This window comes from Pinus tabuliformis, chromosome 6 (assembly GCF_031772625.1).
Source record: "Pinus tabuliformis cultivar Carrire ecotype Pingquan chromosome 6, CPIR1, whole genome shotgun sequence".
Taxonomy (NCBI): domain Eukaryota; kingdom Viridiplantae; phylum Streptophyta; class Pinopsida; order Pinales; family Pinaceae; genus Pinus; species Pinus tabuliformis.
In genome coordinates this window covers 320,599,719-320,616,716 of record NC_142292.1, presented here as the reverse complement: position 1 = coordinate 320,616,716, position 16,998 = coordinate 320,599,719, and positions in this window count along the sequence as shown.

The window sequence follows — 16,998 nt, the reverse complement described above, 5'->3', positions numbered from 1 at the left end:
ACAATGATAATTGATACTTCTTCATAAGCCACATAACACATTTTTAGATATCGCAATATTATTTTCTATAAGATGTCTCGACATGAAAATCAATTGCTTTGATTTATGTTTTATAATGGTTTTAAATTTATGGTTTCTTGAATGTAATTAATTATATTTTCTAATGAATAGTCAATGTGTCTTCTTTATGACACAAAAAAACAAAGAAAAATCTTGGTAGCCTTTTTTTCTGAATTTTAATGAAATTTTAGTGGTTAAAGATATTTTCATATTTAGTTTTTATGTAAAAGACATTACAATCAATTCAAAAGATCTTGACAAGATTTTAGACTTTGTAATTGAGAGATTCCTAGCAAAATATGAGATGCCATGAATTTTGTTTTATATTTCTTATATTTTTTACTCTGGTTATATCTCACTTATCTAATATGCATTAGATTGTTCCTTAACTCTTTAGTACTCACCCATTTAAAAAATTCATATTGGAGTGAGTTGGACCATTTTATCATAGACCACATATATTTGAGTTCAAAAATTCTCATAGTTGGGTTGTTAACTTATAACACTCTATAGTCGTGACTAAATCCTAAACAATTGATAGCCTCGTATTATTATTATTGGAATATATAATTTATTTCTCATTAAAAAGGTTATTCACTTGTAGAGTGAAATATGCTTTATGCAGAGGCTTTCAAATGCCCATTCTTTCATTTATAATCGATACAATCAAATATATTAATATTATAATTATCCTCAGTCGTGAAGTTTCCTCCTTTAGGTTTTAATTCTCATGAAGGTTGAGTGTAGTGAAGTCACGTTATTGAGTTTCTCATCCTCTCAAAAGGCTGGAGTGTTCTCAAAGTATTTGATTGTGCTAATACTAGTAAATGTGTGGTTGGAATTAGCTCTTTCAACCATGATATATCTATATTTAATTAAATTAATAAAGATTTAAATAAAAAGTGTTTACTTGATGATTTCTTGACATACAAACATAATTTAAGTGATATATTTGTTTAGAGAATTTTAGTTATTCCATGTTTCCTTACCTATTATAAACTTCAATGTTTAAGCTAATTTATGGCTTTTATATCACTTTGTTCTCTCAGAGATATTAATGATAGCTCAAATATTCATTTGTCTTGTCACAATACAATTGGTCTCATACTCTATTTATGGCTCAAGTATAGAAGTATTTCTATACTAGAATTTCCACAAACTTCAGTTATTGAAATTTTCTCTTCATATGAGGAATGAATGAATTCTTTCAAAAATATTTGAAGGAGTATAGTGGATGGTATTTACAAAAGTGAAAACATACTATGTCACATCATGACGAGTTGTAGTGGCGACAAATTTTGTTCATTCCTTCTTTCCCTTAGATCATTAGTCATTTCTAAGTTTGATTGCGTTCATAATGATGAGTTGTGGTGGAAGGGACTTTTGTTCATGCCTTCCTTCCCTTAGATCATTAATCGTATATAGTTTGGATATGTTCATAATGATGAGTTGCGTTGGCCTTTACTTTTTTTCATACCACACGATTATGGTGCCCACCATTATTGGCTTTTCTCATTAATGATATCTAAATTAGGTTGGTAAGAATTTTTATATTACCTCATATCCAAAAAATCGTTCCATTTTGGTCGGTATATTATTCTAAATGGTCCAAAAAAAATCATGTTCTTATTCATAAAAATAACCCCCAAAAAAGAAAAATGGGCAAACACTAAAAAAGAAACGATTGGCAACTATTTGATCCCACCTTTTTAGAGGATGGAGGAGAGGAAACTAATACAAGATGTCATGAACACTCGGAATTCTAATGAACATGCATAACCCAAGAGGAATGTATGGGAAATAGAACCAATCCATGCTTCTAAATATGCTGGAATTGTGGTAAGAAAAGGGGATGGGTTGGTGGGAAGAAAGAGAGTCAATGTAAAAGATAATTTAGATTCTGATAAAGAGCATCCAGCTGTGATTGTTGATTTTTAGGATCTTCTAAAATAATAATTTCTTCTGTTGGGTAGTGGATCCCGCCACAATAGGTTTTTGTTGCTTAAATCTCGCGTTTTAGTCAATATAAGGTAAATACCCCGCGAAATGCGGGTGTGGAGCGAGAGTCTAGGGTTGTCCGCCCTATAATAATGCAATTTAGTATAAAGTTGTGTCGGCCTACCCATGGTCTGTAGACCATGGGATTGTATAAATATAGCGGGGCTCTAAGTGTAAAGATAGTTCTAAGTACTTGGGAAGTAATAGAAAAGGCAAAGGCATGGTTAGAGGATAGAAGTGGATCTGAAGGTATTGGGTCATAGTAGTAGAAAGAGTCTCTGTAGCTGAGTGCGCAGAGGCCTAGTAGAGTCTGCAACTGACTGCACGGACCCCTATAGCTGAGTGCATAGGGCAGAGTCAGGTCTGCATTGAACTAGAATTGAAAAGGGTTATTAATAAAGATAAGTTGATTCAGAATATTGTGCATCTGTTTGTAGATCTAAATTTCTATGTGTTGTTTATCTTTATGCATTTATATGGTTTTTAGTTACACGCACTTATCTGAAAGTAAATAAGTAATAAGAACATTGGGCTCGCACAAACTAAGTTAAAGCACTAATATATTAGCACAGTAAAAGATCAGGATCAGGATAATATTGTATTCACAAAGGTGCACACAGGTTGCAAGGGATAGAAAGTTGCGTGGGGCAGCGCAGTGCACTGGTTAGGATCGCGTACTTCCATAACCCTCATCAAGACATCCCTAGGGTGTGGAAACCTAGTTCCAGCACCCTCCCATACTACTTCGGGTGAGACCTCAGTCCGCGCTCCGTGGACTGTTGCCGAAAGGGCCAGTAGTACCAGGATTTGCTTGGCTAAACTCACTGTTGAACCTGGGTCAGGCCCCACGTAGCCAACAAATGGTTCTATTGTCGGGATCAGGATCTGCCTAAGGGATGTCTGATGTCATGCCACTGGAACCCAACAAAGAAGGAAATTGAAGAGTGGTTGGACAAGAAGATTCATGAGTTCGCGACACAGGAAAACAGAACTTCGCAAGTATCTGAGAAAAGGTGGCTGGATCGCTACGTGTATATGGAAATCCACGAGATTTTATTTGTATCCTTTCCTTCTGAACTGTATGAGTGGATCACGAGATTAACCGATAGCCAGGTAAGGTGTAAGCTTGACCAATCGATAGTGTGGACTCCAGAATTAGTGCACAGACTAGAGGCATCAAAGGACAAGATTGCATGAGCTGTGGATCATTGGCTCGACCAGATAACAGGGGGATTTATCACTAAGTTTTCGATGGACATGACCATGAGCTACAGTGAGGCAGAACGACATTTTCTCAAGGGACCATGAGGTAGGTATGTTACATCTTTTAATACCTAGATTAAGATGCTATTATGTGAAAAATGGATTATGCGAATACATTAATGTTTGGAACGACGTGGAGTGGAAAGATCTACAAAGGTAGCGGGGAATTAAGAAACAGTCCCTTAATTTCACCTTTGCGAGAGAGCGATGAAGATATTGCTCGGGTCTCTCCGAGAAGTGCGGTCAGTTTGATAAGGTAGTGCATTCTACAGTTACCAGCTCCACCTACGCCACCACCCACTTCACCTCCCTCACCTCCATCTCCACCCACTCCGCCTCGACCAACCCTACAGTTTAGCATGGTGAGCACGATCAAACTACTCGTATTCAAAGGAGAAGGGAATGAGGACCTGGACTAGTTCTGGTTTGTGGTAAGAGTAGTGTGGGAAGCACAAGGGGTCACAGACGACAACATTAAGAAGGCTACATTGGTGGTGTTGCAGGATCGTGCATTGATGTGGTATATTGAGCGCTCTAACGACCACCCAAACGCAGGGATAACAGAGATCCAGAATGCGTTAAATAGAGAATTTAGCTGTCTGAAATCAGAGACATAGTCAATCATCAGGTTTAAATAGATCGCAATGCTTCTAGGCGAGACCCCTTGGGATCTGGATCAGTGACTGAAGAGTACGATCCATGAGGCTAATATGACACTCATGGATGCACAACATCGTGCATGATTTGTGGCATCCCTGACACCACACTTAAGGACGACGCTGTCACAACAGAAACTTTCCACCTAAGCTGAAGCATTGGAAATGGCGATGAGGTTGGATGAGGCCCCAATACAAGATCCTGGGTTGGGAGATCAATAAGTCCATGCGAAACTATAGAATCTCTACATGGAAATGCTCAGCTTGAAGTAGGATAGGGCACCACGACCAGAGGCACGTGAGGAATTATGGTGCATAAAATGCAAAGGCCAGGGCCATGACAAGGACCACTGTCCAATATTCGCGAACTACTTCGCAGGAGGGGGGCCAATGCCTTTGATACCGGAGGCACAGGCAGGGCCGAGTGCGACACCCATGTTATGGTGAATGATCTGTCAGATAGGAGGAAAACACACGATGAATGATTGTCATTTGTTGCAGAAGTATACGCAGACTCCCCAACAGTTGTTTTGTAATTTCTGCAGGTTGGTAGGCCATGATGAGCGCACTTGTCGTAGCTACGAGCTAATGATGGATTGTACCCCAACCTATAGGATGCAAACACAAATGCAAGCCCTAGACCCAGCTGCGGGGATGGCGCGCACTAGATTTCAGGGGCAGGGTCGAGCACGAGGAGGAATGGGACCAGGAAGGGGCCACGGATAGTTGATTTGTTACAATTGCGTAGGAGCAAGGAACTATGTCCATGATTGCACCAACCCGATGAGGATATGCTATTCATACTCTCCTCAGTTTGATCATGAAATAGTAGATTGTCCTACGTTGATCACACAGATGTGCGAAAAAGGGGTACTCCGACCTCCTCCGACTCAGAATATCCAAATGATGAGGTCTGAACCACGCAAAGAAGACCCGAATGTAAACATGATGCTCAGAAGCGGTGCAACCACAGGGGAGAATAAGGGGAAGCAACCCAAGGAAGATACATGGGTTTGCAAGGCTCCCATGAAGGAACCTAAGTTTGACTTAGAATGTGCAAAGGAGACGTTTATGGAAGCTAAGAAGAGCTCCATGGAGGCCTCCACTTCAGGTAGTAATGATCAACCAGAGCTAGGAATAGATCATTCCATGCTTACTACCTTTCTGGAGACCTGCATGAAATTGTTGTGCGATAACAAGGCAGTTAAGGGACTATAGGAGCTAATCACCAAGTGCACAAGGTCAGGAGAACCGTTCATAGTCCGGAAATTGGAAAGCATGCACTGCGCACCAGGAGGGAGATGAGATTGACGGTGTAGATTGGTGAGTACAAAATGGATTAGGTCATCCTAGATCGGGGATTGGAAATGAATGTGTTACCGAAGAAAAAATGGGAATGCATGGGTAGGCCCATGTTGCAGTGGTCCCCTATTCAATTAAGAATGGAAAAAAAACAAAAGATTTTGCCCATGAGAAGGTTGCAAGGAGTAACAGTTGATATTGAAGACGCGAGCACACAGATGGATTTTGAGGTAATAGAGATTGTTGATGACAACAATCCATATCCCACATTACTAGGAATAGACTAGGCCACTGATACGAATGGATTCATCAACCTGAAGAAGCAGAAGATGATATTCGAGAAAAAGTCACTATGCGTAGTAGTCCCGCTAAACCGAGCCGAAGGAGCACGCTACACCAAACCGGTGCGCAACGATGAAAGCGATGATGAGTTGGATTGTATTTACCAGATAATGGCGCGAGACCAAGATCGGGTGATTCTGACTACAGATGGGAGAATCTCGTGGGAACGCGACAGCTCCTGTACTTTGGATTTAGACGAAGAAGTAGAGCGCTGGCAGAACCGGTTGCACGAAGTGACAACGCTAAATTGCAACATGATGATTAGATCACTGTGTTGTGTGATGACAGAGGCAAGGGAACTACCAACATATGAAGGAGTGACAGCGGTGGATGAATTCTTGAACAAATATGAAAGCGCAGTACCGGAACAACAACAATATGATGCGTTGGAATGGGCACTGTGCGCAACACCTGCACAATTGTGGAGTACACATCAGGAGACCATTGTAAACTAGATCAAATGTAGATAGCAGATACACTTACGGTTTGGAAGCCCCTAGCATTGAACGAGAGCCAGGCAGCTAGGATGAAGTAGTTTGCACGCCACCTGTGTCGATGGGTGAAGACGTGTGCTGTGCAGTCCACACATGCACACCCCACACTAAGGATAAAAAATCAAAACCAGATGCAGCAACAGGGAAAGCGACACACACCACAAAGATTCCACGTTGAAGCATTCAAAAAGGTATGTGGAATCATGAGCAGAGTTCAACAGGCGAGACGCACTGATTGGGACCTGCGCGTACCAGCGGTTCGATGGGCCTATAGGGCCATGAGAAAAAGCTTGAGCATGGAAATGACTCCAATGCTGTAGAGCAGAAACGAGGCCATAAGAGTAGAGAAGAATCCCCATACAACAACTCCCACAGTTGGGATAGTACGCGAGGACCCGGGTAGACGAATTATGCAGTTACAGGAATCCATTTGGCGAGTGAACTTGAAACTTCACGAACTCAAAGAATTTTGGGTATGGCTGGGAAAGAAAAGCATGTTATTGGACGTAGAGATCAACAAACTGCAAACTGAAAATGCGCAACCATGCTGCGCTGAGAAACTAAGAATGACAGGACAAGGTATAGCCAACTTTACTACTACATTAGAATAATTTTTGGCCCTGCTACCATGGCTATGACAGCACCTTACTAGAAAAAGTAACTAGGGGAGTGCACCATACAAGGAAGAATGTGAAGCATTGACGGATGCGAGGGTAATTGAGGGGTGCCCTCGGACAGAGCTAGAAGGTAAATTGAAGCCTCACACAGGTGGTGCGACCACCTGACTACCCGTAGAGAGCACAGTCTCAGCACTCCAAGTAGATGAAAGAGAGTGTGGGACTATAAAAGAGTCTGTATGGGAGTTGCACGATACAGAGGTTGTGCGCAGGATCAGTATGTCATAGGGATCGTTACCGTGCATAGGGGGATGCGCTATCGCATGGGTAGGTTGGGAGGTTACCGTTGGTGTCATTGTTCATGACAAGAGGTCCAAATTAAGGCAAAAGTGAGTGGGCGGTGGGCAATTAAGACATAAATTAAGAGCTGGATTTGGGACGATCTAGCACCAAGAAGGCACTAATGACTCAAAAGTGGGGGGAAGGGTTGAATTGAAATTCAAAAGGTGCTATAAAACCCCCAGGGCTAGCCATAAGGCAACACTTGGTTGTTTGAGAACTAAGCAAGAACAAAGCATTGAGTGCCGCGTACCCTTACCATCCTCAAGTGTAGACACAATGATGACTGCTAGAACAAGAGTGCGATTCGTCGAAGTTACCGCAGAGCCCTGTATGGCCCATGAGGAGCTTGGAGAGGCGGCAGCTACGCCAGAAGTTCCAAAATTGCCATGCACGTCACGGCCACAGAAAGATAAGCAAATGATGGGGCTAGTCCGTGTATCCCCAAGAAACCCATGGTTTGGCAAATTGTCAATGGCAGAGAAGGGAAAATCCATCACCATTGAAATATATGAGGAGGAGGAAGACTTGCAAGCTCTGACTGCCCAAATTGAGGTGCAAGACAATGAGGCAGAGGATGTCTCCCAAATGCCTTCCACGACAAAGTTACCTCCTTACATGCCCCCGTGGAAGGGGAAATCCAAGATACCGAAGGACCTGGAGGCCACGAAGAATGCACTCCAGACCCCGCTCGTCCTTGATGATATAAGGTTTGAAGGTCTACCATTGGGACGAGTACCTACTATGAAGTTCAAAGATTGAGACCTCATGGATAGTGAGAAGTTTCAACAGTTGGATATAGATAGGTTAATGAAGTAGAAATGGTTGCGCGGTGTGGAGAGGGCTAGGTTACTCCATCTACGATGGATACCCCACTACCACCGTGCGCCCATCACCATTTTTGTCATCAGGAAGCTTCCGTACCTGGTCCATGATGGGTATCTCTGGCTGGAGGAGCCGATTCCCATCATGGCCGATCTAATTCACCAAATTTCTCGACTTCCAGTCAAAGGAAACGACCCCGTGGCTATAACAGGAAAAAGCAGCGACTTGGCCCTCGCAGAAGCTATGAAGGCCAAGTATAAACTAGAAAAGAGAAAGCGGGGGTACGTAATAACAAGCATTAAAGACCAAGGGGTGCACGTAGCCACCTCGCTGTTGGCTGGTAAGGTAATGAGGAAATGCCACGCTGACGAAGTACCAACGTCTGTGATTGCGTTGGCAGAGCAATGCACAAAGGGGGTCCAGTTCAACTAGGCGCAGTTCCTTTGCGATGAGTTCTTGACAAACTGTAGGGAGGCCCAAGAGCAAGGTAATACCTTCCACTATGCGTGGTTGCTCTTATCCATCCTATTGGCTACAGGGGAGCTGTTGGAGGATAGCCAATTTCTGATAATTGAGGGTGACTTGCCCAAAGCTGCGAGGTACACCTCACTCTGGGCTACAAAAGACGCAAAGAGGAGTCAGGAGATAAAGGTGTTCTGGGTGTTCGTGAAGGCAAGCATCTAAAAATGGGTTAACTGCAGACCGTGCTTGTCCCCTAGAGTTCATAACAACTTGCAAAGTGCGACAGAATTCAAAGCGGAAATGCATAACCTGTATATCTGGGCGTGCAAGGACCCAACACAAAAATGGGTGAAGCTTCTATCCATTGCAACAGATGATGAAATATTCACAGTAATGGAGTAATGGCCTCCAAAGTGGCATGCCCCAGACTTGGTAGAAATGGAGAAGGTCACAACTCAGCAAAGAAAGAAGGACACCAAGCTGTGCATCATGCAGTTGGCTGATAAAAGGCACCAAGAACAAGAAGTAGCCACACAATAGAAGGCAATTGATGCAGCATTAGCAGCACAGACAGTAGAGACCATAATCACACCAACTAGAGAGCCCGAGGAGGGCAAGGAGATGTCCACACGGTAGCAGACCAGGGAAGGGGACAGGATAGAGGAACGAGTGGACCCCGGTTCTGCATCAACCCAACTCAAGCGGTTGTTATGCCCTAAGAAAACAACTCCCCAAAAGAAGGGAAAAGCCATAAAGACGACCATCGACTCGATCACGCTCACAGAAGGTGATCTATTGGATATCAACAAAATGATTCGTGAGGTCGCCAAGGACGCACTCTAGGGATTGTAGATGGAGCAGAACACTGTGTTGGGGGTGCTCAGTGTGCAGCTAAAAGGTTTACAAGTACATCACCCCCAAACAGGCACAATGGCCCAGTATGTCACAGCAAGAACTACTGAGGCCGAACAGACGTTGAGCGCTCGTATGGGAAACACCTTCGTCTTTCCCGAAGGCATGCTAGCAGCAGGAAGTGAGGGTGACTGGGTTGTGATGAGCAGCATGAAAGGTGTCGGCTTGAACTTGGCCACCCTGCTGCACGAAATTTTGTACTAGCTGCAGGATGGGGTCATCACAAAGCTCTGCACCTAGGAAGGTCGAATGATCTGGGTCTTGCTTGAGTAGAAAAGCAACATGGACCAACTCAGCATCCAACAAGATGAGTTGGTTGAGTAGGCTTGTGGACTAGAATAGGCTGTAGAGGATACATGCAGGAGCGTTCCCGAGTTGGTCATGCTGGCAGAGCTCCCAACAGTAGAATGGGTATATAGATTGGCAGCCGAAGTCCATGAGGCTCGGGAGGAAACGAAAAAGGTTCAATTGGAGTTAAACCTATAGATCGCCAAGTTGTGACTGAAGGCGTAGCCCTCCATGCCCCCAGAACTTAGAGAGCAGCGCACCCGCGCTATCCAAATGGGGTTGGAACAAATTGGCCAGGTAGCACAGGATTGCACCAGGCTATTGGAGCAAGCACTCACCATGCTTACGCACCTGTAAGAAGACCTGAATCTGCAGTGCCTAGAGACCGAGGTGCGTGAGTTGTAGTAGGACTACGATAGTGTCCAGGGCACCATGCAGACGGTTGTCCTTACTCAATGACTCCCCAGACTACAGTAGGCAAGGGCACTGAAGGACCAATTAGACGCCACACGCCAAAAGAAGCCCTGCTTAAAGAACACATCGAACCATGGATTGATGAGGCATTCACAATTACATCTACCATTGAAGGAAAGCTGACATAGATGTAGGAACTGTATGCGGTTGGACAGGACGGTGACCCTGCTCACAAAGGTTTAGAGATACGTATGTAGCAGATACAGCAGAAAGCCGAAGAGTGTGCTGTGGATACCCAAGCTACATGTGACCTCCTGGATGGACTTCATGCAAAGATTTTTGCACCAGCCGAGTGACTCGGGATGAGTCATGATGATTATGTTGGGGGCCTGTTGGGTAGCGGACCCCCCCGCAGTAGCTTTTTGGGGCTTAAAGCCTGAGTTTTGGTCAATATAAGGTAAATACCCCGTGAAATACGGGTGCGGATCGCGAGAGTCTAGGGTTGTCCGCCCTAAAATAATGTAATTTAGTATAAAGTTGTGTCAGCCTACCCATGGTCTGTGGACCATGGGATTGTATAAATAGAGCAGGGATCTAAGTGTAAAGATAGTTTTGAGTTTTTTGGAATTAATAGAAAAAGGCGAAGGCATGGTTAGAGTATAGAAGCAGATTTGAAGCTATTGGGTCGTAGTAGTAGGAAGAGTCTCTACAGCTGAGTGCGCAGAGGCCTAGTAGAGACCGCAGTGGAGTGTGCAGACCCCTGCAGCTGAGTGTGCAGGGTAGAGTCGGGTCTGTATTGAACTAGAATTGAAAAGGGTTATTAATAAAGATAAGTTGATTCAGAATATTGTGCATCTGTTGGTAGATCTAGATTTCCATGTGCTGTTTATCTTTATGCATTTATATGGTTTCTAGTTACATGCAATTATCTAAGAGTAAATAAGTAATAAGAACATTGGGCTCACACAAAATAACTTAAAGCACTAATATATTATAATAGTAAAAGATCAGGATCAGGATAATATTGTATTCACAAAGGTGTGCATGGGTTTCGAAGGATAGAAAGTTGCGCGGGGCAGCACAGCACGTGGGTTAGGATTGCGCACTTCCAAAACCCTCATCAAGACATCCCTAGGGTGTGGAAACCTGGTTCCAGCACCCTCCCATACTAATTCGAGTGAGACCTTATTCCACGCTGCGGACTCTTACCGAAGGGCCAATAATACCAGGATTCACTTGGCTAAACTCAGTGCTGAACCTTAGTTAGGCCCCATGTAGGCAACAACTTCCAATGATATCTTAATTAATTATTCTTTTATCAATTTCATTATTAACCAATTATACATAGAAAATATCGACAATAAAAAACTAATGACGATAAAATAATGAAGAGACAACAAAACACAAGAGACACAATTTTTTATCATATGGAAACCCAACCTTGAGAAAAATATAGTAACATTTTCTTAGAGAAATGTCCAATTCAACAAGAGATACAATTTGATCTTCCATTAAAAAATAAAGTCAAACTGACCATAAGCAAACCCAAGTCAAAGTTGTCCAAACAGAGATAAAATCATCCTACTGAGATAGCCTCGAAAATTTAGTCAACTTCACCTTAGAATATGGTCAACTCTTCCATAGAGAAATTAGGCCTACCTCAAAAAACCTTTGATCTTCCTTAGAAGAAACTTTTCTTGCCTCAGATGACTTTGATCTGCCTTAGAAGAAACTTGTTCTATTGCCTCAGAGAATTCCCACATGTAAACAGAAGATAAGTAAGTGATTTGAATTGGTTCGAAGAGGAGGAGGACAAATCACCTTATATATAGTGAATGAATGAACCTTAATGGGTGTGTCTCTATGTTGGGTCCACTTGACATTTTGGAGGAGTTGATTTGACCTTTGGGGAAAGAATAATTTAAATTTTAAATTTTAAATTTTATTATTTTCATTTCCTTTTCATGGGTCGATCTAGAGTAGCTATGAATATCGACCGCAACTACCCAAAAAATAAACACTCGCTCTTAGCTAGGGAGGTATTCACTTTAACTTCTTCAAATGCATCTCAATGTTGAAAATTTTCTCCATCCCAAGAAAATGTTGAAAGAGCTTGCTATGTTGATGAATCCATCCACCGGATGTTCTATCATATAACCATGTAAAAACCATCGCACATTAGCATCATGCATAGGAATCTAGTCACCCACTAGATGCATCCCTTTTGGAAATGGATCTAGTCACCCACTAGCCAAGGCCCTTCTAGGTTTCCATTAGCATTTTGGCCTTTTGGGGTCAAGGCTAGTCCTTGTTTCACCAATCAACCAAGTCATCACTTAAAATCAGGCACCCCCTAACACATGGTGCAACCCTAGGCCCATTTACCATTCCCACATGTCATCACATGATATTGAATGGAAAATCACTTTCATGATGCTATAGGAACTCACCCAACCCACTAGCCAAATAACCATTGGAAATATTCTTAGGTAACTGATGAGCCCCAGTATTACAACAAGAATTCCACAAATCCCAAGGCTACCAACTTTAATTATCAATCCAGAGTTTATACAAACTTAAGAGGTGTCGACACTATGTGTGCAACATGCAATGTGTTGTCCTTTCACTAATATGATGCAATGAAGTGAATGAAGATGCACATAGACCATTATGTTATAAGCCTATCTTAACTTTGCAGGGAAATGGATGAATGAAATATAGTTTATTCTATTGCAGAGAATCAAATGGAAAGAAAGAAACCCTAATCTAATTGCATGAAAGTAAATGACAAAGAGTAAACCTAATCTATTTTGTAGAAAGGAAATGATAGGAAAGTAAACCTAATCTATTTTGCAAAAAATAGACCTATTCTATTGTAGGAAAGGAAAATCAAATTATATTCTACTTGCAAGAAGAAAATCAAATGCTAAAGGTAAATCACTTCCATTCTATTTAACTCATAACAGAAACAACATAACCTAGTTGCATAATGAAACCATGACTATGAAAGCATAGTGTCTAGGTGGTCTCTAGTCTTCTTAAATCCATATTCAAGGCTTAAATGACATTTTGGAGTGATGAGGAATGAGAAACAATATTTGGAGGCATTTCTAGAATCAATTTGAAGAAATATGTGTGCTGCTACATGATTACTATAGGATTTCTATAGGATGTTTGTTTCTTGAGTTAACCTACTAAATTCCAAAGATAATCAAATGAAAATGTTGTGGGGTGAATTTTTTTATTCATTTCAATGTTTTTATGCTTCAATCCAATTGGAATGAACTTTAAAGAAGTTCATTAACACATGCTAAAATGGAGTAGAACTTTATTACTAAAACTAGAAATTTGATAACATTGAACTAGTAAGTTGATCTAAGTACCTAAATGCCTAAGCTAATAAAGTGAAACTGTTAAGTGGTAATTTTTTTAATTAATTTGAATTCTTTTAAACTTCAATCCAAGTGGAATCAACTTGAAATAATCTCATTAATGCATGCTAAAATTCAATAAAAATTTATTACTAAAGCGAGAAATTCTAGAATTATGAACTAGTAAACCAATCCAACTAACTCAATGTGAATGTGAATTTGCAGAGTAATTCTAAGGATGCATCATACTCTTACCTATATAAATTAACTGTAAAATAACTTACTTCAATCATTTGACCAATATAACCTACAAAAAATGAAGTATGAATACTAAATGAAAAATCGAAATTGCAATAATAGGAGATGTAAGTGAATAAGAAATGCAAAAAAGATAAAGAAATTGTACAACACAGCTATGAGGCTCCTGGGATGGCCAATCCCAGGGATAACTAGAGTCCTATGAAGGAAACCAAGCCTTAGAATTTTTAGGGTGATTTAATGGTATGTTAAATCCCTTGTTATTTTAATATGTCAACCCAGGGGTTTCGTAAACTTAGAAGAACACCAAAATATATGGGACCTCAAATGAAACTGTTGTATAAAGTTTGTTTGGGATGGAAAGAAAGAAAGGAAATGCATATTGCAAATCTAAAATATTTTGAAAAGAAAAGATTCAGATCTATTTTATGAAAGCATAAAATTGTTTTCTCAATGGAATTAGTTTACTTTATAAGAGAGAGTAGAGTCTCTTGTTCAAGAATCTTAGTTGTCCTTCTACAATCTTTCTATAATAACATTGCCAAACATCTAAGAAATCAGGAAAGAAATCATATAAATGAAAGAAAGTAAATATTTTTTTCAGTTCATTTCTTAACTCATGGAGAAGAGTCTCTTGTTCAAGAATCATAGTTATCCATCTCACATAAAAACTAGCTACTGAAAGGAAATCAATCTTCTCATAACAAAACACACTTGCGGAAAGTAAATCACAACTAGATGAAAGGAAGTAACAGAAATTAAACTATGTTATAGATGTATTTGAATTGTGGTTGATGGGGATCCATACATTCCTCAATGATCACACATGAACAACTATAACTCCTTAAGAATCAAGTAACATTCATAACTCATAATTGCAAGAAAATGATATTATTCATGTTGAATGAACAGTCATAAATTTGATGCTAATGAATAACTGACAATTGTTTCTTTCCTTTCGAAGGATGGTCCTCATATTTATACATGAATTAGGGATATCTACTCAATAAATGTAGATGCCTTAAATATCTACTAGATCCATACTTTTCTCAACTTATCCGTAAATACTAGATACAAATCCGATGACACATCAAGATCTCCACGATCTTTCTCCTTGGAATACGGTCCACCTCTTGAGTTGAAATTCGAATTTGTGGATTGGAGGCCACATAAGGGTGCCTTGGAAGCTTCCAAATGATCTACACATGTCATCAAACTCAACCCATTTCTAGGTATAAGCAAATACATGTTATTTTTCTAACTTTTAATCACAAAATCACTCTAAATATATGAAATTAATAACTTTGGAAAATGTAAATGTGAACTCATATAGTAATGATAATGTAGGGTTATGTAATGATAATGTGATGGAATGAGGTGAAAAAATGAGGATAAAGGTGAAAAATAGAGTGAAAGTGAATGTTAATTTGGCGGCCCAATAGAAGTTGAAAATGAAACCAAACATCATTATTAGAATAATTCAATTACATCCCTACTAGAAATGAAAGTAGAATTGCTAAATAGTGATTTTTATTCACGAGAAGACTAAAAAAATCATGACCCTAGAGGCTAATTCCAATTGGTACTTATACAAATCAATAGGGATGCATCCTCCTTCACTATTATAAATGGGGCCAAAATTTCATGGCTATTAGTTGGATACGCTACTTATTGGAATTGGTTATTTGACACATTGTTGCTCATGAAATCGTCGTTGGAATTCTATCGAATAGTCAACAGTTTAGTAACGTCGGATATTCAAGGGTACAAATGTCGATTATTTGAAACATAAAAACGATGAAATGGTCATTAAGAAACCAACATTTATAAGTCGGTTTTGTGACACTACAAATTGTCAAATATCCTACGGATAGATCGTCGAATATCCAATAGGTCACACAACAATCTATAGTTGGATATTCGACACATAGGTAGTTTCTTCTAAGGGGAAAAATTTACACTTAGGCGTTGGGTAATTGACAACATAAGTAAATTATGTGGCAAATTTTTTATCGCTCTAACACATTCAGGTTGATGATGCAGCATCGGATAAGTGATAGACAAGATTTTAGTTCGACGAGAGTGTTAGGGAACCAATTCTTCTGTTTGTTGATTCTTCCATTGAGTATTTGATGAGTACTCCGACTAAAAAACATCAAATATTTGAAGGCATTCCTTTTCCTTTGAATATTTGATGGAGTCATGATTTTTTTAAAAACGTCTAGTCCATCGAATATGCGACAAAGATATGCATTTAGAATATATATATATATATATATATATATATATATATATATATATAGATATATATATATATATATATATAGATATAGATATATATATATATATATATATATATATAATACACATCCATGGAAGAGGACCCCAGAACTAAACCAGTTACCATTTTCGAGGGCACTCTACACTAGTCAATGCTTTTACATTGGGTTCCATCGGGATAGATCTCAATTTTAGATCTCCCATTGAGCGGTTTTACCAAATACATCTTTGGGAAAAGTTTGTAGGAGCCGCTATACAGAGCTTTGGGAAGATGTGGATGAAAGCGTCGGAATGGGAAGTGTTTCTATTGGAGCAGGAGGAACCCACCTAACATCATGGCATGGCGGAGTCACCTTGGCAGTATAGTTATGGTACAGAAGTCTTAGCACCAAGATGAACGAAGTGGGATGATGCCAGGGGATGACACCATCCCGATGGAATACCTTGGTGGGTGCACCCTGAATGATTGCAAATGGTCCACAAAGAGAAATTAGCAGGTAGTGGACACTTGGATAGGGCACCAGAGTAGCGACCAATGAGGAGTCGAGAAGGAGGTCTCTAATACGATAGCTTAGCATGCTAAGGTCGAGCTCGAAAAGCAGTTTTGGGAGCACAAGTTTAAGCACCAATAGATAGGCATCGAGCCACATGGCGGCATTCCGAAATCCCTATATATGGAAATCTTGTCAGGCCTCGAGGCGTTGGGAGGTGATTTCCCATACCACTGATCCTATAGATCAACAACAGAGAAACACTTCAAGGCCACTCCCCCTAATACTGCAAACCATAATGGGGTGATGTCGAGGATGGTTTCTTAAACCTGGTGGTTTTTTATTAACAAAGGAAAATTCTCACAAAACAAAGGTCTTAGGGAACCTTTCTATCTCCTCTGATAAGATAGGTGGAAACATGCAATTTTCCCCGATGATGCAAGTGATGACATCAATGGTGGACAAGTGGCAATCATATTTGGCATTTTCAGGTAGCAAAAGGGCCAGGGAAGGCTAAAGAGCATTGTACCAGGGAAGCGTCGGGCAAGGGGCATATGGTTGGTGAGGCTTATGTCAGAGATGACTAAGCTTAGGAGAAATTCTATTACCTCTTGCTATAGCAGGGG